Source organism: Felis catus, chromosome A1 (assembly GCF_018350175.1).
Source record: "Felis catus isolate Fca126 chromosome A1, F.catus_Fca126_mat1.0, whole genome shotgun sequence".
NCBI classification, from domain to species: domain Eukaryota; kingdom Metazoa; phylum Chordata; class Mammalia; order Carnivora; family Felidae; genus Felis; species Felis catus.
In genome coordinates this window covers 208,665,320-208,692,115 of record NC_058368.1, presented here as the reverse complement: position 1 = coordinate 208,692,115, position 26,796 = coordinate 208,665,320, and the positions used below count along the sequence as shown (strand labels likewise).

General features: G+C 40.9%; 1 long non-coding RNA gene across 12 annotated transcripts in view; it reads left to right on the top strand.

Annotated features, from left to right (window-relative positions):
• LOC109491937 overlaps positions 1-26,796 on the top strand; it is a 245,913-nt gene that overhangs the window by 122,856 nt on the left and 96,261 nt on the right. For 8 of the 12 annotated variants that reach the window (XR_006585740.1, XR_006585743.1, XR_006585742.1 and 5 more), the window contains one exon: positions 8,853-8,947. The exons of 3 other annotated variants lie outside the window; for them this stretch is intronic. This is a non-coding gene — a long non-coding RNA (uncharacterized LOC109491937). Of the gene's footprint in view, positions 1-8,852; positions 8,948-13,261; positions 17,547-26,796 lie in introns of those variants that run through there. One more of the 12 variants, XR_006585747.1, reaches the window with a different exon arrangement.

Here is a 26,796-nt window from a genome sequence, read left to right as displayed (position 1 = left end):
GCTGTGGATACCAACGTCTAGAGATATTAAGAAACTTCCACAGTATCACAGTCACTATGTGGCAGGGCCAAGATTATGAACCTAGGTCTGGACATATTTACATTCAGTATAACGCTGTAGCATCTTAGCCATTTAAGCCTTCTTTTGGGCTTTTCATCCCAAATTCAGTCTTGTGCCTCAAGTAGAATTTTTAAAAATAAATTCAGAAATCTAAATAGTAGTAACAGGACAGGAGAGGATATAACAGAGAAAATGTGGGGTAGGCTGAGTGCTGGGTATCCCCTTTTACTTACCAAAGGTAACCTGACATTAAAGTCCTGTTCGTATATATCATCAGTTTTGATCATTGAGAAGTGAAGATAAATGAAAACCGCCAAGGCTAGATTTTATCTATCTAGTATGCTAAAATACTTTATTAAACCAGACTTACTGCTGGATCTGAGGATTTCGTTGGGGAATAAACCTAACTGAAAAATAAACCTAATAAACCTAACTGAGAAATAAACCTAACTGAATTTCTGATATTTGAATTATAGATTTATTTTTCACAGAAGTCTAGCTTTACTTAGGTAAATAATATTTCCATGGCAAATACTGTTGTTTGTAGATCCTCCTGAGCAATGATAATAATTATTGCTATGTAGCCCTCACCTCTTCCCTGTCCCCTGCTGAACCGTGTGGAATTGTAATGAAATAAGTTGCTTAAACATAGCTGCAGTCTTTTTTTGTTATTATTTTCTTGCAAAAATAGTAATGATCCCCAGTTCCGGATTCCAGGGTCTGTAATACTGAGATTTTATGATCCTTCACTCCTCTGGATTTTCCAATACAACTTTTGATCACTGTCTCCAACAAGCAGCAAAATGCTAATAAGCTTGTCCCTTTCTTATGCACGTGTTAGTAAGCTGTTAAAGAAAAACAACTCCATTGGGGTCAATTCTTTGGGAGCCTGCATAATCCACAGCCTGGATAATGTGTTTCTGAACTCCGGATTCTTTTCTGAATTTACTTTTCAAAGTGTTCAGTTTGTTTTCCTTGCCGCTTTCCTTTACTCTAAAGGAGAGTCAGACTATTGTAAACGGTTTCTGCCTGGAACCAGCTTCAACTGACCCACGTTTTTCAGTCTTGTATCCTGTTCATCAGAACCATAACCTGCCTGCAACCAAACGTTTGAGAGCTGCAGTTCAACTCAGAAACTCAAGACCAGTCTCTCCATGTGTATGGTGACAGACAAGTGTGGCTGCTAAGATGAGGGCAGCCTCCTGAGTCAGGAGCTTCCTTGCTGAAGATGGACAGTTGTTGCCTGAATCCCCATCCCTCGGGACAGGCCAGTGCCAAGGCCAGACTCATGGACAGATAATTATTATCATAGTAAAGTTACTTCAAAGGAAGAGTGGAATTCTGTGGCTGTGAGATCACGGTGGATCTGAGTGCAACTTTTGCAGCATTTCATTAGCTTTTCCCTGGAATAGTCCAGGAAGTGGCATGCATGAAGCTTTCTGGCTCACAGATTTGTTGTGCTTCTGGCTGAAAAAAAAAAAAAATTGAAATCTTAAGAAATATGTTTATGGTGCCTGTATCTTAAGGAGCTTTTACTTGATCTTGGCAGGGCAAGCCTCTGTTGGAACAATTGAAAACATCTTTTTAAACTGTTTCCAGAAAGCATTTGCAAACACCCCGAAGTAAGGTTACATACTTACAGTTCAGCTCTAAGCCTCAATTAAGGCTGTTGTTGTAGAGCATTTGCTGCCTCTTAATAGCCTGACACCATAATAATATTATGCAGTATCCCAAGATAATGAGAAGAATGCCTAACATCTGCTTATACTCAGAGAACAAAGGAGAATGCAAGGATGTGTCCTGCAACCCTTGCAAAGCACCGCCTCTGCGTGCTGGAGATGCAGGGTGGCTTTTCCCAGGGATTGTTTCTCTGCCATCCAAAGGCAACAGCACAGTGTTCAGGAAGAAGCTGGAGAAAGCTTATTATCCATAGGCTGCTCAGGCGGGGGGCTCAGCAAAACTGACCTCATTAAGGAAAGCTGTCTGGGCTCCTCCAGAGTAGTTAAAGATAGTATTTTTAATTACCATTTCTTTTTGTGGTAAGAACATTTCAGATTTACTCTCAGCAACATTCAAGTATTTAATACAGTATTATTAGCTATAACCACCATGCTGTGTGTTAGATCCCCAGAAATTATTAACCTTATAACTGGAAGTTTGTACCCTTTGACCTATATTTCCTCATCTCTCCCCCATGTTCCCCAGTCCCTGCTAATCACTGTTCTACTCTCCTGTTTCTCTCCTTTTGGGTTTTTTAGATTCCACATACAATAAATGAGATCACCTGCTTATTTGTGTGTATTTGTTTTTCTCTGACTTCTCTCACTTAGCACAATGCCCTGAAGGTCCATCCCTTTATCTGCTGATGGACACTTAGGTTGTTTCCGTATCTTGGCTATTGTGAATAATGCTTCAACGAACACGGGAATGCAGATCTCTCTGTGAGATCCTTATTTCAGTTCCTTTGGATGTATACCCAGAAGTGGGATTGCTGAATCATATTGTAGTTCTATCATTAATTTTTTGAGGAACTTCCATCCTGTTTTCCATAGTAGCTGTGCCAGTTTGCATTTCCACTAACAGTGCACAAGGGTTCCTTTTTCTCCATGTCCTTGCCAACACCAGTTATCTCTTGTTGTTTTGAAGGTAGCCATTCTGACAGGTAGGAGGTGACATGTCATTGTGGTTTTGATTTGCACTTCTCTGATGACTAGTGATGTGGAGTATTCACTAATGTTATGGTGGTAATCATTTTGTAGTATATAAATGTTTCAAATCAACATGTTGTATACCTTAAACTTGCACAGTAGTATATATCAATTATATCTCAATAGAACTGGAAAAATACATAAGTGATAAATAAGCTGTATTTTTAAATCAGTTTATTAAATCAAGAGTGGGTGGTTTCCAGATGGTAGAGGATACTCCAGAGATAACGAATCTGATTTGGATCTTTCCTGTAATCTGCTCTAATCTCTAATGTTGTCCCCTGGAACCAAGAGATAGGGAACGATGTTAAATATGTCCTTCTGACACTTTTAGCAATAGACCCACCTCTGTAAAGAGGTGTAATATGGTCTGCTTTCCTGGGGTCATACCCTGTAGGGACAAGGATTGTCATGCTTAGTCTTCATTAAGTAGGAAGGAACTTGCAACATGATGAAATAACTTGCAAATAGAAACACAGCAGGTAGGAGAGGGATAGCAAAGATGCAGCCCAGTGTGTATGCTTCCTGGTCTGCCAGGCGATGCTGTAGAAAAAAGCTAATTAATTGAAAGAGAGGAAATAGTAATGATGAGTAGGTATTCCCTGGTTGACTTTCTAGTACTTTCCAATCTTTTTCTGTTTTCTGAAAGAACTCTGAATTTCCTACTTTGCAATTCATTTGCCCTTATTCTGGTCTGGAAACAAACATGACACAAGGATTTAAGTAAAAGTAGTTTATTTAGGAAAAATACTGGTGGGGGAGGCAAAGTCAATAAAGGGCATGTTAACCAACCACCATGGACAGTGGAGCTCAGTACCCTGGGAAACTCTGGATTACTCTGTGGGACCCACCTCAGAGTTCTCCCACCTGAGGAGTGAGGATGCTGGGATACTGATCTGCCAATTCCCTTAAGTCCGTAGATGAGGGCTGCTTCTTGGGGGCATTAGGAGCTTCTAGTGTGCTCTGTGCATGGGCTGAACATATGCTTGTGGTCAAGAAAAAAAAAAGGAAAAAAGCCCATAAACAGAAAGTAGCAGAGTTTGCAGTGAGCAGCCTTGACTAAGTAGATTGAGGGTTGAGAGCAGGTTTATGACCGTGAACTGTGGTGACTGCAGGACTGGACTCCTCCTCCATCTCAAAGTGGAGGCCTTGATTGTCTCCGAGCAATCAGCACAGTCCATCCCCTTGGACAGTGTCATTGATTTGCTATTTGGGCACCTGAATCGAGCAGTCTATGTTAGGTATGTGACTCCAGTCCCAACTTACACTGGCTATTGTGAGTGCTGACTCTCCATTAAATATGAAGAAGCAGGAAGCCCTGGAAATTGCTGGCAGCCATCTTGGGAGAAGAACCATCTGAGCCCGAGGACTTGTAGCCAAGACTGGAGAGAGAGAAGTAAGGTCCTGGTCAAAGAAATCGGGCCCTGCATTAAAGATTTATACTAAGCTAAATCAATTGCCTGGGGCTGCTGTAACAAAGCACCGAAAACTAGGTGGCTTGAAATAATGGAAATTTATTATCTGATAGTTCTGGAGGTCAGAAGTCTGAAATCACACTGTAGCAAGGCCAAGCTCTCTCTGACTGCTCCCAGGAAGAATCTTTCCTTGCTTCTTCTAGTTTCTGGTATTAGCTGACAATCTTTGGTATTCCTTGGGTAGATGTATCACTCCAGTCACATGATTGTCTTCTCCCTGTGTGTATTCACATCTTTTTCCCTCTGTCATATCCATATTCCACCCTTCTTTTAAGGACATTATCAGTCATGTTAGATTAGGACCCATCCTAATGGCCTCATTTTAACTTGATTACCTCTGTAAAGATCCTTTTTCCAAATAAGATCACATTTTGAGATGCTAGAGGTTGGGACTTCAACATATCTCTCTTTTGGGGTGGGGGTGGGGGACACAATTCAACATAAGCCAAAACATAAGCCAAACATATTTAACTTGATAGGAAACAAGTCTGTTTTGGTTTAAGGGCATTTAGGTTGAGATTTTCTGTTGCTTGCAATGACATCTTAGTTAATCATTTTTTTTTTTTTAATCTGTGACTATGGATAAAACACAAAGCAAGTGAGGGACTTGCTACCTCTGACCTAATGTAGTTGGGCCCAATCAGAATGTGTGATTCAAAGGGGCACATGCACCCCAATGTTTATAGCAGTGCTGTCAACAGTAGCCAAATTATGGAAAGAGCCCAATGTCCATCGACTGATAAATGCATAAAGAACATGTGGTATATATGTACAATCATATATTACTCAGCTATCAAAAAGAATGAAATCTTGCCATTTGCAACAACATGGATGGAACTTGAGTGTATTATACTAAGCAAAATAAGTCAGAGAAAGACAAATATCATGATTTTACTCATGTGGAATTTAAGAAACACAGCAGATGAACCTAGGGGAGGGGAAGGAAAAATAAGATAAAAACATAGAGGGAAGAAAACCATAAGAGACAAATACAGAGAATAAACTGAGGGTTGCTGGAGGGGAGATGGGTGGGGAGGATGGGCTAAATGGGTGATGGGCATGAAGGAGGGCACTTGTTGGGGTAAACACTGGGTGTTATGTGTAAGTGATGAATCACTAAATTCTACTCCTGAAACCAATACTACACCATTTTTTAATTCAAGTTAAAAAAAAAAAGGGGGGGGGCACCTGGGTGGCTCAGTTGGTTAGATATCCTATTCTTGATTTCAGCTCAAGTCATGATCTCATGGTTCATGGGTTTGGGCCCTACATTAGGCTCTGCGCTGACAGCATGGAGCCTGCTTGGGATTCTCTCTCTCACTCTATGTCTGCCTCTCCCCAGCTTGCATGCATGTATACACTTTCAAAATAAATAAACATTAAAAAAAAGAATATGTGAATAAACACTGGGATTAGAATATGCACTGCTGAGGTGCTTAATATAAATTTTCAGAAAGGGCCTCCATTCATTCTTTGATTCAACTTGTATTTCCTGAAGTCCCCTTTTTCTCTATGTGTCAGGTACTATTCTAGGCACTGGGAATATAACACTAAATAAAAAAGACATGCTTCTCTGCCCTTATGGAGTTTGTATTCTAATAGGGGAAACATAAAAATAAGAGTAATCCATACGTTAGCTAATACTAAAGGGACAGGGTGTATGACGAGGCCTGGAATTTCAGCCTTGCCCATAGAGGAGGCTCTCCATGAGGGGATTATAGCTAGAAGCTTTTGTGTTGAAAGGGAATTTGGTTTATTTCTAGATACCTGGAGAACTCTACAAACTGCTGTGTCTGTTTGTAGGAAATTAGATGTGGCAAATCTTGAGTCCAGCTCAGCCCATGACAAGTTGACTGTGTCTTTAAATCTGAGACTGTTCTTACCATCCATTGTGAGCATTCTCTCTGGCTTCAGGGTTTAAGTACTAGGAAAAGAAAGAGAAGGACCAAGTCTGTTATAACATCTCTTGGGGTTTATTATTTTTGACGGCAAAATATTGATTTTCTAAATCATCCAAATGTATAGGTGTGGCTTGAAGGCCCAGGACTGACTCCACAAGCACCCTCTGACTCCTTCAAGCCGCACCTGTATATTTCTTCTAGTTATAGTCTTATAAGATCTTATGGGTAGGCAACAGGTATTGAAGAGTGCTTTAGACCTACTTAAATACACTATACAAAAGGATTTTCTGTGCTGCAAAATTATACCGAGAAGGACAATTTGTCAATTTTCCAGTTGGTATCACTCGGCACAACATTTTTGTACAACTCCAAATTAAGACAGCAGCCATCATTAAGTAAACAAAGCATTAACTCTAGTGCAGATGGTAAACAGAATAATGTTCTACTGAATTCTTTATTGCTTTTGGATAGTAGCTACATGAACAGTAGATGATTATGAGTTTCCTGTATCCATGATGGTAGTGATAATCAGTGTTTGTTTACCTGGTTAGGAAACTTTAAAAACAGCCCTTTTTGTAGGCAAAATTAAGTTATAGGAATTTACAAATGATATGAATTATTAAAGGTTCAACATAAGATGCTAAAAGAGAGAGACCCCCAGATTCAGAGGCATAAAGAGACAAGTTTGCTTCTTTCTGATCTAAGTCTAGGGACAGGTGAGTAGTCCAGGGTAGACAGATGGGTCTACTATCTGAGCTCACCTAGGAATAAGTTTCTTCTGCCCTGTGCTTCTGCCGTCGTTAGGTTGTTTTCCTCATCTCCCTGTCTGAAGCTGTCTCAGCACTACCATGTTTGCTTTCTAGCCTTGAGGAATGGGAAGGAGCAAGTAGAGGAGAGGCAGCTTCTTCTTAATGACACTATCTAGAAGTTGTACATATCTCTTCAGCTCACATCCAGCTGGCCAGAGCCTATCTGCAAGGGAAAATGGAAGCATCCCTAGCTGTGTGGCCTTGTTCCTTGCCCAAACTCCTGGGGTTCGGTTACCCAAAGAACAAAGATTAGAATGGATATCAGGAGACAATTAGCTTAAGTAACAGTGCGATGGTTTCTCTCATGAGAAAGCATGAAATTTGGACTTTTAAGCACTGATCGAACTTTGGGAGGCATTCATTTACTTAACAGTCACCAGGTACTGAGGATATGATGTTTTCTTTGTGGTCATGCAGTTTGGTTGGAAAGATAGGCAATTAAATAGAAATTAATAATAACATATGAAGAGCTTGCAGTGGGGGATATACAAATACTGCACGGACACAGAGCAGAAGCACCCAACCTAGTCCAGGGACAGCAAGACCCATGATGGTTCCCAGGGGTGATTGATGCTGGACTGAGACTTCTGTGCAAGGTCCTGTTGGGGTGGAAAGTGGAAATCATTCCAAGGGTGAGAATCAGAGACACGGTGTAACTTTAATCAATCTTCAAAGACAGAAGTCATTTACAAGGCTGCTGCAAGAAATCTTAACCCAAGGCAGGAGCAAAGGGAAAGCGATGTAGAATTTATCCAGAAAGGAAGAAGGATTACTGAGCCAGGAGGAAATATTCTTGGCACCAGTCTTGTAGCAAAGTATAGAATCGTGATGAGCCCCAGATTCTGGGTCATCTGTAGTGGTTTGAAACATGGACCTGGTTATTGTTTGGCTGCAAGCACCAATAAATCAATCAAGCTTTTCATCAAGAATTAGAATATTCCTATAATTCCCCATTAATCACGTCTTTTGGAAAGGTAGGAAGTGGTAGGAATCACATCTGTTTGGTTGTTTGGGACCAGAGTATCAGCTCTCCTAGTGTTTATCTGGTGTTTCTTTATTTAAAAATGTTGTAAGTTTGAATCATGATGAAATCTACTTTATTTGGAGAGTTGTTTTTGAGAATGGATAGCAAATTGTCCTGAAAAAAAAGAAGGGGGAGGGATATTGCACGATAACGCTTAGGTAGTATTGGGGGAACTTACTTGACATTTTTGCTAGTTTGGAAAAAAATGTCTCATTTTGTCCTGTGCTGGAACAGGATGTCTCCTTTTCAATATATATATTTTATTAGTTTTTGCTTTCAGTGCAGGCTCTGAGCAGCTGCACACTTTTAATTTTACCTTTCTTAAGATTACTGATTTTTAAGCATTTATTGAGTGCCTATTATGGTGAAGTGTCGTGAGGTATTGCTAGGAGTCGTAGGTTCTGGGCGTTGCTAGGGGCTAGGCATTAAGGCTGTAGCAGGGAAAAGGGCAGACTTAGTTCTTGCCCAGATAGAGCACAGTGCTAGAAATTGAGGCACACCACTCATAAACTTTACTTCTGAAATGCTGTGTGTCTTTGGCTTGTTACTCAACTTCTCTTTTCTATAAAATTCCTTACCTGTAATGAGAATAATCATAGTGTAGTTGTATTTTTTTCCTTCACTCTTTATTCATACCCTTTGGCAAAATTCTACCATATCCAGTTCAATCACTATGGCTAGGATATAAGTCATCTTTGACAAACCAAGTGTGGAATAAAGCTGTTCTGTGAAGGATGACTCTGAAAGTATTTGCTAGAAGGAGAGATGACTCCCTCACTGTAGACCCTCCATGTTTTTACTCACAAGATACTCACAGGTATCCCCTGGAATGCTATGACCAGCTGACGCCATTTCCATTGTCTGTTACTCTTTAGAGACGTGCTGGATGGAAGGATGGAATATAAGAAAGTATCTTTGCCCGGCATCTGATGGGAATAGTGGCATGGAACGGGTCTCGACATTAGTTGAGGTATGTGCTAGGCACTCTGTTACCTATATTACCTTGTTTAGTGTAAAGAATGAGTCAACAATACAGAGTAATTACTCCCATTATAAAGATGAGTAGGTTGAGGTTGAGAGAGGTAAAATAACAAGCTGATAGGATGTAGACGCTGGATCCAAACCAGCTTACCTCAGACTCCCATGTTTGTATTGTCTTCCATTAAAATGTTTCTCCTTGGGCCAGTGAAATCCAGACACCTAATTAGTCTGGTTGGGTTAACCCTGCTCCTTTCAGGAGTCTAGGTGAGTCTCGGTTGTTTGCAAGAGCAAACTCCTCCAAGGCTGGGGCAAAACAGGACAGATTTGAGCTGAGAAAGGAAGTTGGCTGGAATATCATTGCTCAAGCTGCTGTCTTGCTGGCAGGAACAGACCATTTTTGTTTAGCAAAATGATTGGAGTTCATCTCTCTTTCATTTGGGCCTTAGAGATACCAGTAAAACATGATTATTATTTTTTTATTTCTGGGGTTTTGAAAACTTGTTCCAAATTTATATCCAGTTCAGATCCACAGAGAGTATGTGTGATCACCTCAAATGCAGCAGAAGTTGTCCTTAGCGTGTGCCTTATACTGGGATTATGTGACTGTGGGTCTCCCGAGGGCGGGGCTGTAGCTTAGTCACGGTGGAATCCCAGCAGTGTCTGCCATACTGCTCGGCAAATGTCCGTTGAAATTAACCAGTGTCTCCACGTTTCTTGTCCAGAACTGAAGGAAGCAGATTTAAATTCAAATAGGCAAATGTCAGTCATTTCCAGCCCTGTGCCTGGGAAAGTGTGAGCTTGGTTGACTTTTAGTTTTACCTGGTTTTACCTCTGAGGTCGGTGTTGTCTTTGTGCCATAACCCACCTTCTTTAGGGGAAAGGCCTCTAAGTGTGGCGCAAGGATTCTCCGTGCCACCCCTGGTGGTCAACCAAAGAATTTGACAAGTGGGTAGTAACATTTGTAACATGACCATTTTGTCTGTGACTATAACTGCCAGTTTTTCCAAGCAAATAAGGAAATTTGGAGAGAAACTAGAGGAAGCCCGTAGTAATCTCGAAATAGATTAAGTTAGGAGAGCTGCTTGGAAAGTGGTTAACTTTTCCGTAGTACAAGAAGAATAGAAAGAAGCGCGTGAATGAGGACAGCTGCTCTGTGGTCTGAGCGAGTCTATTTGCATTTTCACTGTTAGGGTCAGGGTGGCCTTTTTACTAATGTTGGTAATGCTCTGGTGGTTAGTTTCAATGATTTTCTTTATTGTGACTTGCAGATCAATCTCCTACATGGTTGTTCCATTTAACCTGTATTCCCTAGGTTATTTCTTAAAGCAATTTATTGAACATTATCCTAAATTGAACTGCATTTACTATTCCTTGACCCAATTACTTAAGTGGTCCACATCCATTTGATGTTGATTGCCTGCTCTCTTGCTATTTGCTTTCCCTCTAATTTTACTAGCAGTTGCAAAAAGAGACTGTTTAGTTCCGGTGTCCTTCCCTTCTCCAAACCACTCTCTCTTTGAGCAGTGCAGCTCAAAAAGGCAGCTGTTTCAATTTGAAAAATTCCATTTCTTCTATCTGAGTTTGGTTTATTTCAGCAGTTCAATTCTACAAAGATTTATGGAGTGCCTCGTTTGTGATAGGAGTCAGCAAAGAGCTATCCACTTGCCCCCTTTCTCCTGTGGAGTGAGTTTGCTAGGCAAAAGTCTCTGGTCTCTAAGCAGGGTGTCTTAGCTCTGGATCCTGTCAGATGGTTTTCCAACACCAGTTTCATCCTCTGGGTTCCTTTCAACACTCTTCTCCCCATGCATAGCAAATGTCTAGCAGCTTAGTTGGCTGCGATCATTTTTGTGTTTGTAATTTCTAACACCGTTTCATCAGGTGTTTTCCTGTTCTAATGCTTAGAATATTTTCTACTCTTTGTCTAATAACATCGGTATAATATGCTTGGCCCTGTTTCTTCTCTTGAATTATAGAAAAAAAATTTATTTATTTTTTATTTATTTATTTTTTTAGAAAAAATTTTTAAAAAGAAGTCAGTGTCAGTACAGTTTGTCACTTTCCATCCTTAGGATTTTCTCCTTAAGCTTCTGAACTCAAGGAAGAGTTATCTACCTTTCTCCTAACCCTTGCAAACCAACACCATGTTATATTGGCCTCAAACTTGTTTAAGTAGAGCTAGTGGTAGGAATGCAAATGGTTTTCTCTGTGAAACCTGATTATTTATACTGCACAAATAAAGATCATTATTAAAGAGAGTTTCCTTTTGGTCTTTTCTGACTTCTACCCTGGTGTGAAAGTGACATTTTGCTAAGCTTTTTCATCATTTGCTAATACCCACGTCCATCTTGTGAGGTCAGTGCTGGTGTCGCCAATTTGCTGCTTAAATTCCATTATGACAAATCCTCCACTAACCCACAGAGAGCACAGTCATGGGTGGAGTTCTGCTCGCCTGTTGTATCCCACCATGTGGAATCCCAGTCAGTACAAACAGGATTTGACCCGTTCTCTTGAGGAATAGAGATCTTGTCTAAAGCCACTTAGTAGCTCAGTAGCTGAAAACCCAGAAATTCCAGATTTGGGGATATTTGCCCTGATCACTCAACCATGCCATAGTTTTAGCCGCAGGTTATATTTTGAGTGACAGCGATTTGATTCAACCATGACATTGAACAGGAGATTGAATTACCAGAGTGTCGAGTTTACTGAAGTGAGAGACAAAGCAAAGTGGAGAAATGGTGGCAATGGAGAGAGGCAGAATTTGGTAGAAGGATAGAAGGAAATGGAATTAGTCTGTTATTTGAAGGATCTGAGACTGTGGGGATTATGTTAGTGAGCCTATCAAGTGCTTTTTCTTTAAGTTATGTGCAATTCAGGTATTTTTGTGAAATGCTTTCTTGTGTTACAGCAAAAATAAGATCTGCTTCTTAGCCAAAAAGAAAAAAAAGAAAGACGTACTTACAAAGAAACGTTTATGTCTTAAAATATGACCGTTGGTCTTAGAAACACATCTTGTTTTCTTTGTGTTTGAATTGATTCTATGAAATGAAAGAGAAGGGTTAGACTACCTTCATTTTATGCCTGCTCCTTTTCCTGATAGTATCTGGGTTCCACTAGACTTTCTTAATGGTGTGAAGATGTGGACATTTGGCAAATAACTTGAGGAAATATGACTTTTTTTTGTTGTTTGTAGCTGTGTTGTATTCCAAAAGAACATGTGGCTCTATTACAAATTTGCTGTGTAATCTTAAATATTTCGGCTCTGATACAACTGTGCTCATAAAAAGGGGGGGACAGGCAGGGTGTTTTGAACATTAGGTGCTAAATGTTCTTTTATGGAATATGCTGTTTCTCTCCATTGGAGATCCAAAACTTTGTGTAAAAATACACCTTTTCACTAAAGGATGGCTTTTTTCCCCCTTGTCAAGATTAAAGAGGAATATCTAATGTAAACGCTTAGTCTGGTGTGAGTAATTTCATCCTTGGCTGTAAGAAGCTTTTGAAAACGTTCATTTGAAGGCTTTAAGTTTATCATGTGTGCAAAATACAATGTTTTAGAACTTCCCAACCCTCATGTCTGGTTACAGTATATTTGATGATCAGAGATCAATTTTCTGTATTCACTCTGTCAACTAAACACATTTCCCCTTCAATCTATTTGTCTCAATAGAGTGAGACTGGCTACTTTTGGCATTTGGCATTTGTTATAGTAGCTTGTATTTTTTCCAGATGACTTTAGTGTATATGTCAGCACTATGTACATAGAGCTCTTTTTTTTTTTTTAATACAGCAGAATTCACTCTAACCCTTTTTTCTTTATTTTCTTCTATAAAGCCATATGGAAAGATTTCATTTTTCAAATGTACTTTTAGCAGACAGAAAATTTAAATCCAGTTTTTGTAAAAAGCAGGTTGACTTTGTTTCATGTCATTCTCACTGTTGACTCTGAGTTTGAAGAGCATTGCACTGACTCTTGGCTTTGCATCATGCACAATATCTCTTGCCCTTGTGTTTAGACAGATGTGAAGAGAAAGGGGGACTTGGGCAGATATTTTGGACAGCCAAAGTCAGACATTCTTGGAAAATGATGCAATCTAGGTTTCAGAAGAGATTGTAAAGCCCCAAAGACCTTTATTGGTTCCACAGTGAGACCGTGGGGGGTGGGGGTGGGGTGGGGATTGTAGCTCAAGCCAAGCAATGGCATCTGCAGCCCCTGATGGATTGACACTTACAGGCCAGCTAAAGCGGAAACCACTTTCCCAAGATAGCTGGACTAGCTTCATTTGGAGATCTTACTACTTTACAGAATTTGAAGAAAACTCATGGAATCACGGAATAAAGATGTCAGCCAAGAAATGTCCTGGAAGACATCTGCCCTATATGTGTAATAATCTGCTGTTTGAAAAACAAAAAATCAGATGCAGTTTTGCTTGTAGTCTGCACGTTGCTTGAGGAAGATAATGGTTGTGAACGGAAATATATCTGAGTCTCTTTAAAATACCAAGCACCATACTCGTTTATGAATGTGTAATCATTGATTGCAACCAGCCATGGTTGGGTGACATCTCTTCTCACCTCAAGAATGGAATGGAGCAGGTTGGAGCTTCTGAGGACATTTTGTCATAGATGGATGCTCTAAGAGGAAAAATAGATTCCAATGAGAAGGACCATAAAGGGGAGCATTAGGGGAGATTTTCCTTACCAGTGAGCTGTTCTGGCTATTTCAATAAGAAGAGACTGGTGGCTTAGATTCTATGGAAAAAGCTAGATAAGCATATTCCAAAATGTGTGTTTCTTAACAAAGTGATTGGCAGCAAGTATAGATTAATATGAAAGATTCAATAAAAATATGAATTGAAAGCAGATGCAAAGTTATTAAAAGCAAGTAAGAAGGGACAATATATTATTATTTTTAGCTGTTTCATTTTTTTCTGGATTCCTTTTATTTGGTTGGTGTTTAATGGCTCATAAGTAAGACTTTTGAGCTTTGTATTGTGTTATTTGTAAATAAAATTTAAATATTTTGATATGTCATAGTACATCTTCCATTGGTGTTCTTGGTATTTAATGTAGGGAATTTCAGATTTCAGGTTGCAAGTGATTAGTGAGTGGGGGAATACAATCTAATGGTTTATAATCAGTATTTTTTTCTTACTGTTTTACTTAAATATAACTTGCATAAAAATTCACACATGGTTTAATACATTTTTATGAGTTGAACCTCCACCCCATAACCAGCATCTAGATCCCTAGATCAAGAAGCACCGGCTACCTAGAAGCTTCCCCAGCTATGACTCTTTCAAATCATTACCCCTCCAAAGGTATCCCACTGTCCTGATTTATAACAGCAAAGATTACTTTTGGCTACTTTTGAACTTCATGTAACTAGAATCACAAACTCTTTTGTGTCTAACATAATGTATGGGAAATTCATCTATATTATTATATGCAAACAATATTGTAGTGCTCCATTGTGTGAATATACCAACATTTATTTGCCCATTCTACTGTTGATGAGCCTTTGGAAAAATTTCTGGTATTTGTCTTTATGAACATTTCTTTTGTTCACATTACTTCTGTGAATATTCTAAACAAATCTAATGGTGGACATGTACTCTTTATCCTGAGTATATACGTAAGAGTGAAATTGTTGAGTCATTTGATATGGTATATTGTGCTTTAGTGGATCCTACCAAAGAGTTTGATAAAGTCATTGTACAAATTGAGAGTTGAATAGAAAAGAAGTAGAATTGAATGGAAAAGAAAATGGAAGCCTGCATCACATAATTAGTGGTACTTACTGTTTTTCCAAACTTTCAATTCAATTATATAGATATTTATGTTTGTACTAAATCTCAGTATGAAATATCCTCCTTTTTTTCATGAGTTTCCATTAAAAAGTTTAAGAAGCACTTGCCTATCTTAAGGCTCAAGTCCAAACAATTCTATTAACTGCATTGCTTTAATGAGCAACAGAAATTGCCCTGGTGTCAGTGAGTAATCGAATAGGCATTGTTGAGAGTAGGGAAATCATAAGATCTTTAGGATCATGACCAACTTTCAACAATAATAATATTTATAAATATGCCGTGATAAGAGCTGCACATAGAAATGAAAGCATAAGGTTGAGCAACATTTGTGATTTTGAGACATTCAAAACAGCAACCTGGATAATTTCACATTATCATTCCTGGTTTTGGGAACTGAGAGTGCTTGTGGAGTGTCCCTTTAAAACACAGGGGTATTCTCTGAAAGGGTAGAAAAGCCTTTGCTCACTCACAGTTCCAGCTTACCCAGTTCCTCAAACGGGGGAATCAACTACTCTTTACATCCAAGGCAAAGGGCTAATTCCATTATAATACACAAATGTACAGTTCACATACAAAACATATTTGCCTGAGTTTCCTGGTTGATCACCCAAAATGGTTAGGACTCAATAAACAATGTAACAGGCATGATAAGAGAGTAGTATAGTTGACTGCCTGAGACTGTATCCTGGCTCTACTACTTACTACTCATGGTTTGTTCATTTGTTTGTTCATTTCCTTCTTTCTTCTTTGCCTCCCTCCCTCCCATCCTCCCTTTTTCCTTCCTTCCTTCCTTCTTTCTTCCTTCCTTCCTTCCTTCCTGTTAAAGTTCTGGTTATAACATTAACCTTGCATAGTGTGGTTCTGTCTTTTAGGCTTATGGTTCTATTAAAAGTGTGAATGTGATCATGGCATTCCTTTGCTTAATATCCTTCAATATTCCCATTGCCATTATAGAAACTTCTTCACCTGCCTTCACATGCCCTCCTTACCTCTTCAGGCCTGTTGAGTGACATTACTCCTTGTTTTCAGCCATACTAAACTCCTTTTGGTTCTTTGAATGTGCCAAACTCTAATGACTTACCTTGGAATATTCCCTCTCCCCCTTTTGTGCCTGGCTCATCTTTCAGGGCTCACCTCAAATAAATGACATTTTCTTTAGGAGCCTTTCCCAAAGTGTGAATTATTTGCCCTTGCTTCTATTGATTCTTGCTGTTTTCTGTATATGCTGTATTGTATTTGTTTTCTTCCTCTCTGGATGCAGGTTCTCTAAGAGCAAGGGCAATGTCTTTCTCATTCATTCATCTTTGTATCTTTAAGATAATGCTTGTTAAGTCAATCATGAAGCACAGAGGTATTTTCTGAAAGGGTAGACTTGCAGATGACTTTTTACTTTTGTCTTTATACTTTTATGACTAATTTTTCTGTGGTGAACATACGTTATCTGTGTTGTAAAATTGTGAACGTTTTGAAATGAGTTAAATATCAAAAAGATAAACAACAAAAAAAATCAGATCACTGTAGGAAATGGAAAAAGTGTGGTATCACAGTGAGCCTGTTGTCTCTGCCTGGCGTTTAAAAGGTGAGAGAATTCAGGGCCCCTGGCTGTTGCTATCCCAAACATTAGTAGGATTTAGGGTATGGAGACTGTAGGGTCCAGCCTATTGAAAGCAGGTGGAATTAGAGAGGAAGTGAGTTATGATTAAAGAGGGGGAGGATCATTTAGGAGAGACAGATGGGACCAGCTGTGTGTGAAAGTTCCTTGGAAAACTGGAAGAAAATAAAAGGGTTCCAAGTATAAGAAAAATAGGAGCTGCAAAATCAGGAAATATGAGAAAAGGCTAGAGGAATAAGGAGCACAAAGTATAATAGAGAAAAGAGGGACAGAGGAAAGAAAAGAAGAAGAAAGGAATGGGTTTCAGGAGGGGAAAAATATATATATATATATATCTGAAAGATATTTAGGGAACAGGTCAGGAAAGAACAGCAAGTGAAGTCCTACCCGGTGCAGGACATCTGGGCTCCTGCTGGTAGTAGGTCTGCTTCCTCCAGCCCCCCAGGTGCAGCTACCATAGCCACATGGTCCTGCAGGGATTTCTGAAAGGTCCCCTTCGAGTCACTCTTTTCTTCGGGAGGTTTTGTCTTCCAAACTTAAGTGCACTGGGCCTCTGGTCTGAGCCATTTATTTACGTTTTGAAATGTGAGCATTTCATGTGAACTTTCCCTACCCTGCTGTAGCTGTGTGCCTGGGACAAAAGACATGACTTAGCTGTCAGTACACTGAAGTATGCAGCCCGCCTGTAGGTCAGGTCACAAAGCAAAGCTGTTTAAAAAGTATGGGGCTCCTCTCAGGAGACAGCTGTGTGTCCATGCAGCATTTGTCAGCTGTGCTAAAGATGGAATTGAGGACAGAAAGGAATATCCAGAAGAACATTGTATGAATGGAAAGGCGCCATGAAGTGTTTTAAAATGGTGTGAAGTCAGATTTGAAGTGTTGAGGTCAGAGGGTAAGTTCCCTTTCCCGTGGAGCCTAAGTTGTTCTCTGGCAGAATCTCAGAAAACTAGTGGTGGTAGGTGTAAAATGGCTGCCCTGAGACTGTAGGCTAGAGTCCAGTGGTGAGCATGTTTCCTTGGGCTTAGTAGGAGGTGTAGCAGTAGTTGTATCACTTATTTTCTTATCTTGCCGTAGGTTCTCCTTTTTTTTTAATAGTTTATTTATTTTGAGAGAGAGTGTATGTGCACGAGTAGGAGAGGGGCAGAGACAGAGAGAGGTAGAGAGAGAATCCCAAGCAGATTGAGAATCTGTCAGCTCAGATCCCGACATGAGGCTCAGTCTCACGAACTGTGAGATCATGACCTGAGCTGAAATCAAGAGTTGGATGCTTAACCAACTGAGCCACCCAGACACCCTCGTAGATTATACTTTTTTAAAAAAATGTTTATTTATTTTTGAGAGAGAGACAGACAGAGTGCAAGCACGGGAAGGGCAGAGAGAGAGGGAGACATAGAATGCAAAGTAGGCTCGAGGCTTTGAGCTGTTCAGCACAGAGCCCGACGTGGGGCTCGAACCCATGAACCGTGAGATCATGACCTGAGCTGAAGTTGGACACTTAACCGACTGAGCCACCCAGGTGCCCACGTAGATTCTACTTTTAATTATGGATGGTTGGTCTTTATGGATGGTTGGTCTTGGAAATGCATACTCTTGGCCACTGCCCAATGAGTCTGCTGAACAAAATTGATCTTGAAGGTCAATCATATGTGAAATTGTCTTGAAAGGGCTAAGACAGGTGGTTAAATTGCCTTCATCATTCTTGGGAACAAACTTAACCTTCATGAGATGATTAAATTCAATACATGGAACAACATGGGATGGGTAATGCAAAACTTGCTTTACCTTGTGGCCTTGAATTTATTTACGAGGCTATAGAAATTACTGTTGAGTTTGGTTGCTAAATTTGCAAACAACCACGGAAAGTGGAGTTAGGCAGAGGTAGCGTGGCTCACTGGCTCCAGGGTCTCATCCACTTCTGTCTTTGGCATGGATTGCAGGCAACTTTCCACTTTGTGGTATTGCTCTCCCATTGGAATGATTCACATTAGTACTGTGTACTTCAGTCCAAAGTTTGAATGTAATATTTTATGACCCACTGTGGAAACTATTCTGTTAGCAGATATGCTCATATGGAAAATATTGAGTCTCATTCATGTCTCTGTCTTTGGGAAACAGTTGTGATGTTGTGGAGGTGACATGGATTAGGAAGTCAGAGAGTTCTGCTTTCAAATCTGGGCTCTGCCACATACTCACTGCAAAACCTTGGACAGTTTGTTTGACCTTACAGCTTCAGTTTCCTTACCTATGAGATGAGTATAGTAATATTTACTCATGCAGTTGTTGTGAGTGTGTAATAAGAAAATGTGTGTATGTTAGGTAGGGTTCTTAGTTTGCAGACAGCAGAATTTGCTTTCAGTGATTTAAGCAGAAAGGTATTTATTAAGGGATTTTTAGCTCACAGAATTATTGGGAATGCAGAAAAATGCCTGTAGATTGGGTTTCCAAGAACCACACTGCAGAACTGGCCTGCTAAGAGAGATGCTCTCAGAACCAGGTTACCTCTACTCTGATCGGAAATTGATAAGGGGTGCCTGGGGGGCTCAGTCGGTTGAGCATCCAACTTCGGCTCAGGTTATGATCTCGCAGTTCATGGGTTTGGGCCCCGCGTTGGGCTCTGTGCCGACAGCTCTGAGCCTGGAGCCTGCTTCTGATTCTGTGTCTTCCTCTCTCTTTGCCCCTCCCCTGTTCACGCTCTCTGTCTCTCAAAAATAAATAAATGTAAAAAAATTTTTTTGAAAGAAATTGATAAATCAGGGGCACCTTGGTGGCGCAGTCAGTTAAGTATCTGGCTCTCGATTTTGGCTCAGGTCATGATCTCGTGGTTTATGAGTTCAAGCCCTGTGTCAGGCTCTGTGCTGACAGCATGGAGCCTGCTTCGGATTCTCTCTCTCTCTCTCTCTCTCTCTCTCTCTCTCTGTCTCTCTTTCTCTCTCTCCTTCTCTCTCTGCCCCTCCCCTGCTCATGCTCTCTCTCTCAAAATAAATAAATAAATTTTTAAAATAAGAAATTGATAAATCAAAAACTGTCATTGCTGTTGCCAGTCCTGGAAGAGCCAAATGCTTCCTCCACCATTGCACTTACCAGAAAAGCTGGACTCATCCCAAGGGTTTCCACCTCTCACTGTGCACTTCTCTTCTTCTGCCTCAGGTCCTAATATGTGCTTCTTCAAAGGGTTATGGCCCTTTTTATGAAGATTACTTCCATTTTTCCCTGTGATCTTTTGTTGCTACCTTGTTACCCAGAATGGCTTTCTTCCTGCTCTCCACCCATCAAAATCTTAGTAGCCTTAAAGACACAACTCGAGTTCGTCTGTTACAGGCTTCACAGAATTAAGTCATCTCCCTGGCCTTTAAATTTTAAAATGATCTCTGTCTGACTACCCTCATTTCTCTAAAGTTGTTTTCTTTGCTTGTGATTAAAATTGTATCGTGTGATGTTTTTAAATCTGTTTTCCTGAACCAAACGGTTAAGTAAGTTTCTGATAGCAAGAATATGTATAAAATTCGGTGATCTCTATAGTAGTGAGCCCATGAGGTGTATTCAACAAATGTTTGCTGATAGCAGACCCCTGGACTCTTGGCATACTTGGCGGTGGCTCCATTAGAAACTGTAGTGGAGGGGCGCCTGGGTGGCACAGTCGGTTAAGCGTCCGACTTCAGCCAGGTCATGATGTCGCGGTCCGTGAGTTCGAGCCCCGCGTCGGGCTCTGGGCTGATGGCTCGGAGCCTGGAGCCTGTTTCCGATTCTGTGTCTCCCTCTCTCTCTGCCCCTCCCCCATTCATGCTCTGTCTCTCTCTGTCCCAAAAAAAAAAAAAAAAAAGAGTTGAAAAAAAAAAAAAAGAAACTGTAGTGGATGCTGTGATGAGCCTCACAGATCCCTCCCCTTAGGACTAAAGGACTACTCAGCTGCTCTACCTCAACTTGGGACAGCTCTGAAGAGACATCCCAGCTTCAGAGGTCCCTGTGGGGTTGGCAGAAGTGTTTGCTGAGATGATGTCACAGCCCACCTCCCCCCTCTTCTGAGTTCCATTTCTGAGTCCGTTCTCCCCCTTAGGTGCTGATCTTGACAGTCCTCCCCCATGAACTTCCTACACACTCATCTCAGGGTGTTGTCGTGGGAACTCACCGCACTCTGGGAACTGTGTGATAAGGTCAAAGCAATAAGCAATTTGAAGGTTCCAAGATCTTGGTTTGATGTGTTTCAAAGAAAAAGAACTGGTTCTGATTTTGGTGGAATTTTTATGACTGCATATTTGAAATCAAAGGCATGTAATTATTGTCATTCTCAAGTGATAGTCCTATAAACATTAGTCGTTAAGGTGTGTCTTTGCATCCAGGTAGCATCTGTCGCCCTATTCAGAGTGATACACAAATCCACACATAGGACAGTTTTAACACATATGTCTTATTGCTTATATGCAGAAACTTCGGAAGATTACTAATGGGTCCTGCCTGGTGGAAACTGTATATATAGTATAATGTTGACAAAAGACTGTTACTTACTCAAGTTTTCTAAATGAATTAGAAAAAACAAATGAAGTAAAGCAAACAAAAAACAACAGCACACATTTGTTTAAAAGTTAATTGAATTTTCAGTGACTCGCTGTCAATTTGATAGAAATTGTATTTACTAACTTCATTGTTTTGCGGTGAGAATAGTGCATTTGGGATGTTAACAGTTACAGTGCTTGTATGCACAGACAGGACTATGTTTTATACTGTGTAATTATACTACACGTGCGACGTTGCTGTTCCCCCACGTTCAGAGTGATGTAGCCAGAAGCAATCTTAGATTGCATCCTGTGAGTCTGTGTCTCTTAGTTCACATATAAGGATAAAGGAGAAGAAAAAAACATGTCCAGAGTCAAGATCTATCTGATAGCCAGGCCAGGCATCTAATCCAGGATCTCCAAGTTCCATTCAATGTGTGTGGTAGTCCCTTTCTATGTCTGTCTTTTGGGGATTATTTATGTAAATTACCTCTCAGAGCTGAAGGATGAATGGCTTGTGTCTCTCACTTGGGGTTGAGAGGCTAGAAAACATCAATTAGCTGTAGACCCTCTGTGAGATTGTGTTTCTAGATTTGTTGAGAAACTTGGAATAGTTCTTCAGTCTTCTAGGGGGAGAGGAGTGTGTTCTAGCAGGTTAGCCTGGAACCAGAGACAGGAGTGGTAATTGGGCCCAAAGGAAATGGCGATCTAGCTTTTATTTGGCTAATTTCCGTCTTCATAGACAGCTCAGTGATCATATGGAGTAAACCTTTTGGTCATATTTGGTTGTCTTCATGAACAAATCTACCATGTACTGTTCCGTTACCTCTAGAGGCCAGGGCTATCTGGAGCTGTTTTCCTAAAATCCATGTGACAAAACAAAACTAACCTGATCTATAACCAGAAAAAGAAAAGGCACAACTGAAGTAATGACTATATACACCCATTCTAAGAATAAACTCAATATTTGACTCTAATGAAGTTTAAGCTATTAGTACCTAAATTCTTTTGTTGGAGTTATGATATATTTTGGGTACTTTTGGGACTCTGTCTGACTTCCTCACTCCAAACAGATCTTATATTATTTATCCAAACAAATAAATATTATGCATCAGATGATAGAAGCTTGGTTTCTAGACCCTGATCCTCTAGTGACAACTACCTTATTAAATATAGTTATTTCTTTAAGGTGCAATAAAATGTCAGCTTGAAACTATGTAGTTGAAGCCTGTATTAGGCTGGTTTTCACACAGTGACTTTTATAATTATTCTTGTTTTCCAATAGACAATGATTGCTGGCAGATAGATCATCCCTGAAGTGCCAGGCAGAGTGTATATGGGTCCAAATAGATAACTCTTTTTTCTAGTTTGCAAAGTTTTAACTTTCATCAGTCATACTCTGTTAAATTTAGAGATTAGCATTGTGCATGGTGGGATTTTGTATTTGAATTCGTGAGCCTTCGTGTTAAACAAATCACAGAAGCCAGATCTATATTCTTACTACTCATACTACTACAGTGGCCATTTATTGAATGGTGACAATGTGCTAGTCACTGTGTAGAGGTTTTGTATATAGTCAATCCTTTCTGTTACAGTGCTAGTTAGGTGTTATTATATCCATCTTATATATGAAAAACCTGAGGCCAGGAGAAATGAAATAATATATCCGGGGTCCCATAGCTGACTTGGGATTCAAAGCCAGTTCTCTCCAGGTTCAAAGCTCTGAATTTTTCACTTGTTTCACTAGCAAAATAATACCCGTGCAATACAAATAATTTGGAAATTGATTGATCTGCCCATTTTCCATGTAATAGTTTAATGCAGAAATATTCTGGTTTCCTTTTATTTTTCCTAAATCACCTGCTTTGTCTACAGAACCTGACATTGTAGTTGTAATACTTAAAATCACAAGCCATCTGTGGTGGTGGTAAAGCATGCCTGGATTTGAATCCTATCTCGGGTACTTACTAGGCATTTCACTCAGGTGGGTTACTCAGCTCAATACCCAGGGAGCTCCGCGGCCGAAATTGCACCTTAGCTTTGTCCTGCCTGGAAGTAAGGAAGGGAGCTGGCTTTTGGCTAAGGGCTCACAAGAGAGCCAGCCATTGGCTAAGGGCTCACAAGAGAGGATGCAAAAGTCTAGGCACTTCAGTGATCTGCATGTGTGACAAGCAGTGCTGACTGTGTTAGCACTAATGCTCCCAGACCCCGGAGAAGGCGGAGCACACAGAACTGGCAAGCCAGGTCCGAGGGTTCTGGCCAGAGCATAGGCAGGGTCCGGTGTAGGGCAGGGATCCTTTCCCCATTTGTCTAAGGCACTGGAGGCATATCCTGTGCCGTAGGAATGGCTGCCTGGCAAGACCACTCAGGATAGACCCTCAGGGCTCCACTGTGTGCCTGGAGCTGTAAGTCCTGCTGTTCTCGAGGGAGCCTGGCATCCTCTTCTCTCTCTTCCCCTTTTCTGCCTTGATGAGCAGAACAGTGCTCTTGGGCCCTGCTGCTGAGCCATGGAGTAAACAAAGAGGAGCAAGGCAAAGTCTGTGCCATTCCAGAACTCACCGTCTTGTGAGGGTGGCAGCCACAGAACTGTTGACTAAAATAATTCCCAAAGACAATACCACTGGGGCTATGAAAAGGTAAAAACACAGTGTTATGGGAACACAGGAGGAGTAGAGAATTCAAATGGGGGCTTTGAGGGGAAGCTCTATGGCAGTGGTGGCATTTCAGTGAAGCCTTGAGGGATAAATGTCAGTAAGATTTTTAGATGGGAAACGAGAGGGCATTACAGATTGAGAGAACAGCAGGAGCAAATACTGTGAGAAATGAAGCTTATAGTTTGCTCAGGGCAGTGACTGACTGTTCCACTGGCCACAGGGATACTGTAGTGGGACGTGAGTGGGGAGAAGCAGGGCATCGATGCCGTGGAAACTTTCACATGGGGACAGTGCTGTCACTAGTGGCCAGGTTTTACAGCATGTGCTGTTAACACTGTGGTTTCCTTACATTACCTTGAGGGTGTGCTTCAGGAAACTGTTCTCATAAATGACTGAAACATTAATGATTACAACAGGTTCTAATGGAAGCTTTATTGATGCCCAGGAACAGGCATCCCAAACATCCCAAACTGAACTCTTAAGACCAGGATTTATAAAGCAAGTAACTGAGAACTTAAAACCTTGAACCCTTCATCCACATTGAGGGTATAAAAGGGTTGAGGAGAGGAGCCCTTTTGAAAGAGAGTCTGTGGAGAGCATTTTTGGGGAGAGTGGGTTCCAATCCAAAGGATTCCCTAAAGGAGTTGTTCCCCAGTCTCTTCAACTAAAGAGAAAGTGGCTTCTAGGACACTGGTTGGAGTCGTGTGTCCCTTTGAGCTTCGACATACAGTGAATGTGTCTGATATCACTGGAAAGTCCAAAAGGTGACAGATTAACCGGCATTGCTCTGAGTGGAGGGGTGAAGGAGAGAGTGCTGTTGCAGGGGATTGATGTGCACTTTCAGAGTTGCCGCAGCAGATGACAGGGGTTGCAACAAGAGAGAGCCAGTGTAGGGTCTCCTTAAGTCCTGTCTGAATGGATCTCAAGGAAGGGCACTCAGACTTCAGAAGACAGAACCTGGAGGTACAGCTGGATTTTTTAGGGCTGAGGAAGGAATAAGCCACCAGTTGGAATAGAAATGCATTGTGCTGGTGGCAGATCCGTAGTTACAGAGCGTCCCCAGAGGACCCAGAAAAGTGCCCACAAGAGATTCACCTTTAGACATTTGCCAGGTCCCGAGTGGCAGTGCTGAAGTACCACAATCATATCAGTCAGGTAAGAATGCACCCACCCTGGTTCCTTTCTTCTGTCCAGGACTTCTCATTCAGAGGCATTCAGTAAGTGCCTTCAGCAAGCTGAGGGAGGAGGAATAAAGTACTGGGCCATGGGGAGGGAAGAAATTGTCTTTAGCCCATTTCCTGACCTCACACTTCTTTTTTAAAGAAAATTTGTTAAAATTTTTATTAAAAATTTTTAAATCTTTATTTTTGATAGAGGCAGCGGGGGTGGGGGCAGGGTTGGTTGGACAGAGAGAGAGGGAGACACAGAATCTGAAGGCGGCTCCAGGCTCTGAGCTGTCGGCACAGAGTCTGATGCGGGGCTCAAACTCAAGAACTGTGAGATCACGAGCTGAGCCGTAGTCTGACACTTAACCGACTGAGCCACCCAGGCACCCCTGACCTTATGCTTCTTGTGTATAATAGGCCCTCACTTGGGGTAGGGGTGACAGGAGGGGACAAAAGTTGTAACTTCAGAGCAAGACTGAAGTTTGCATGCGATTGGCTATTTTAACTAATGGGTTGGAATATTCATATTTCTTAAAGGTTATCAGAAAAGTCATGAGACTACTTAGATTTTCACCCAAGGGTATCCAGCAATTAAGCTCCAATGAACAAGTCATTTTATGGCTAAATTCCATGAGTTATGCTTGTTTAATGTAATGGTGACACTACTAGTTATTCTTAAAATTGTTTCCATGGGAAAAACTCATCCAGTTCCCAGAAGACAGACTGTTGCATGTCAACACTCCCTTATTTGCCCATGTTAGGGAATACCATGATGGTTATAAGCATGCCAATCGGTGAATTAATGATTCTGACTTAAGAGCCAAATAAGTGACTTCCAGGTGCCTAGGATCACACTTAATCTTGAGTGAAATGAGACATGTCTTCACGTGATCTTCTTGAATTAGGCCTAGGATCAGATATGTGGGATCTTGCTTCCAGGGTCTGGGCTTCCACCTTTCTTCCTCCAGGTGAGCCACAGACCCTCCGCCAGTCAGTTCACCAGCTCCCACCATGCTCCTTAACAGGGCATTGATCCTGCTGGTTCCTAGTCTAAGGCAAGGAGACATTACTTTTTCCGCCTGGGGATTCTGCTGGGCCTTCAGGACTTGAATAAAAGGCAACCCAGATGCTAATGCTTAGGGAGTGACTGCATTGTCTGAGCTCTTGTAAGAATTACGTGCTAAGCATGTAAAGAACCTATGTGTCCTATTCAATCCTGCTTAAGCATTTTGTGGCACAAAGTTTTCTTTTAGACTGAGGTTGGCAAACTTCAAACCATGGGCCAGATTTGGCCTTCTGCCTGTTTTTTTTTCTGTAGTCTGTGAACTGGTAATAGTTATTATGTTTTTAAATTTTGGGGGGAAAGCCTCAAAAGAAGTATTTTGTGACGTATGAAATTATATGAAATGCATATTTTAGAGTCCATAAGTAAAGTTTTATTGGAATACAGCCACACAAATTCATTTATGTATTATTTGTGACTACAGTGAAAGTTGAATCCGTGCGACAGAAACTGTATGGCAAAGCCTAAACTATTTACTCTCTGGCCCTTTACAGAAAAATGTGTGCCAGTTCCTGATCTAAGCTACTACACTACCCCCTATTTATGATTTTATCTTAATCCAAGAAGATTCTCGCTTCCATACATTAACTATTTTTGAACCCAGTGTTTAGGTTGTAGCAATCATGGGGTTGCTGATTTAGAAGATCAATCTTCCCTTGCTAGGAGATTTAGTGTAAGATAGTGGGCATAGCATTCAACAGGAAGTTAGGACACTTGGGGTTTAGGCTGGGTTCTGTTGTTAGCTTAGAGACTCTAGGTTAGTCATTTCACCTTTCTGGGCTTTGAGGAATGAATGGTGTCACAAGTCTTCAACCTGTGCTTTGAAGAGTACCGGTCGGCCTTTGAGTCCTTTCAAGATCAAATAGACAGGGTGCTCCCAGTACCCCACTGCATGGTCTTCAACCAGAATCCCTTTAAGAGTATGGACTTTCCATATTGGCTGTTTGCATAAGACTTTGATGATAGGACTGGCTGTTAAGCATTTTTTGAAAAGCCATAGAATCAGATCATCCCCAAGGTTTCTTACTGTCCCATGAGACTGAGAG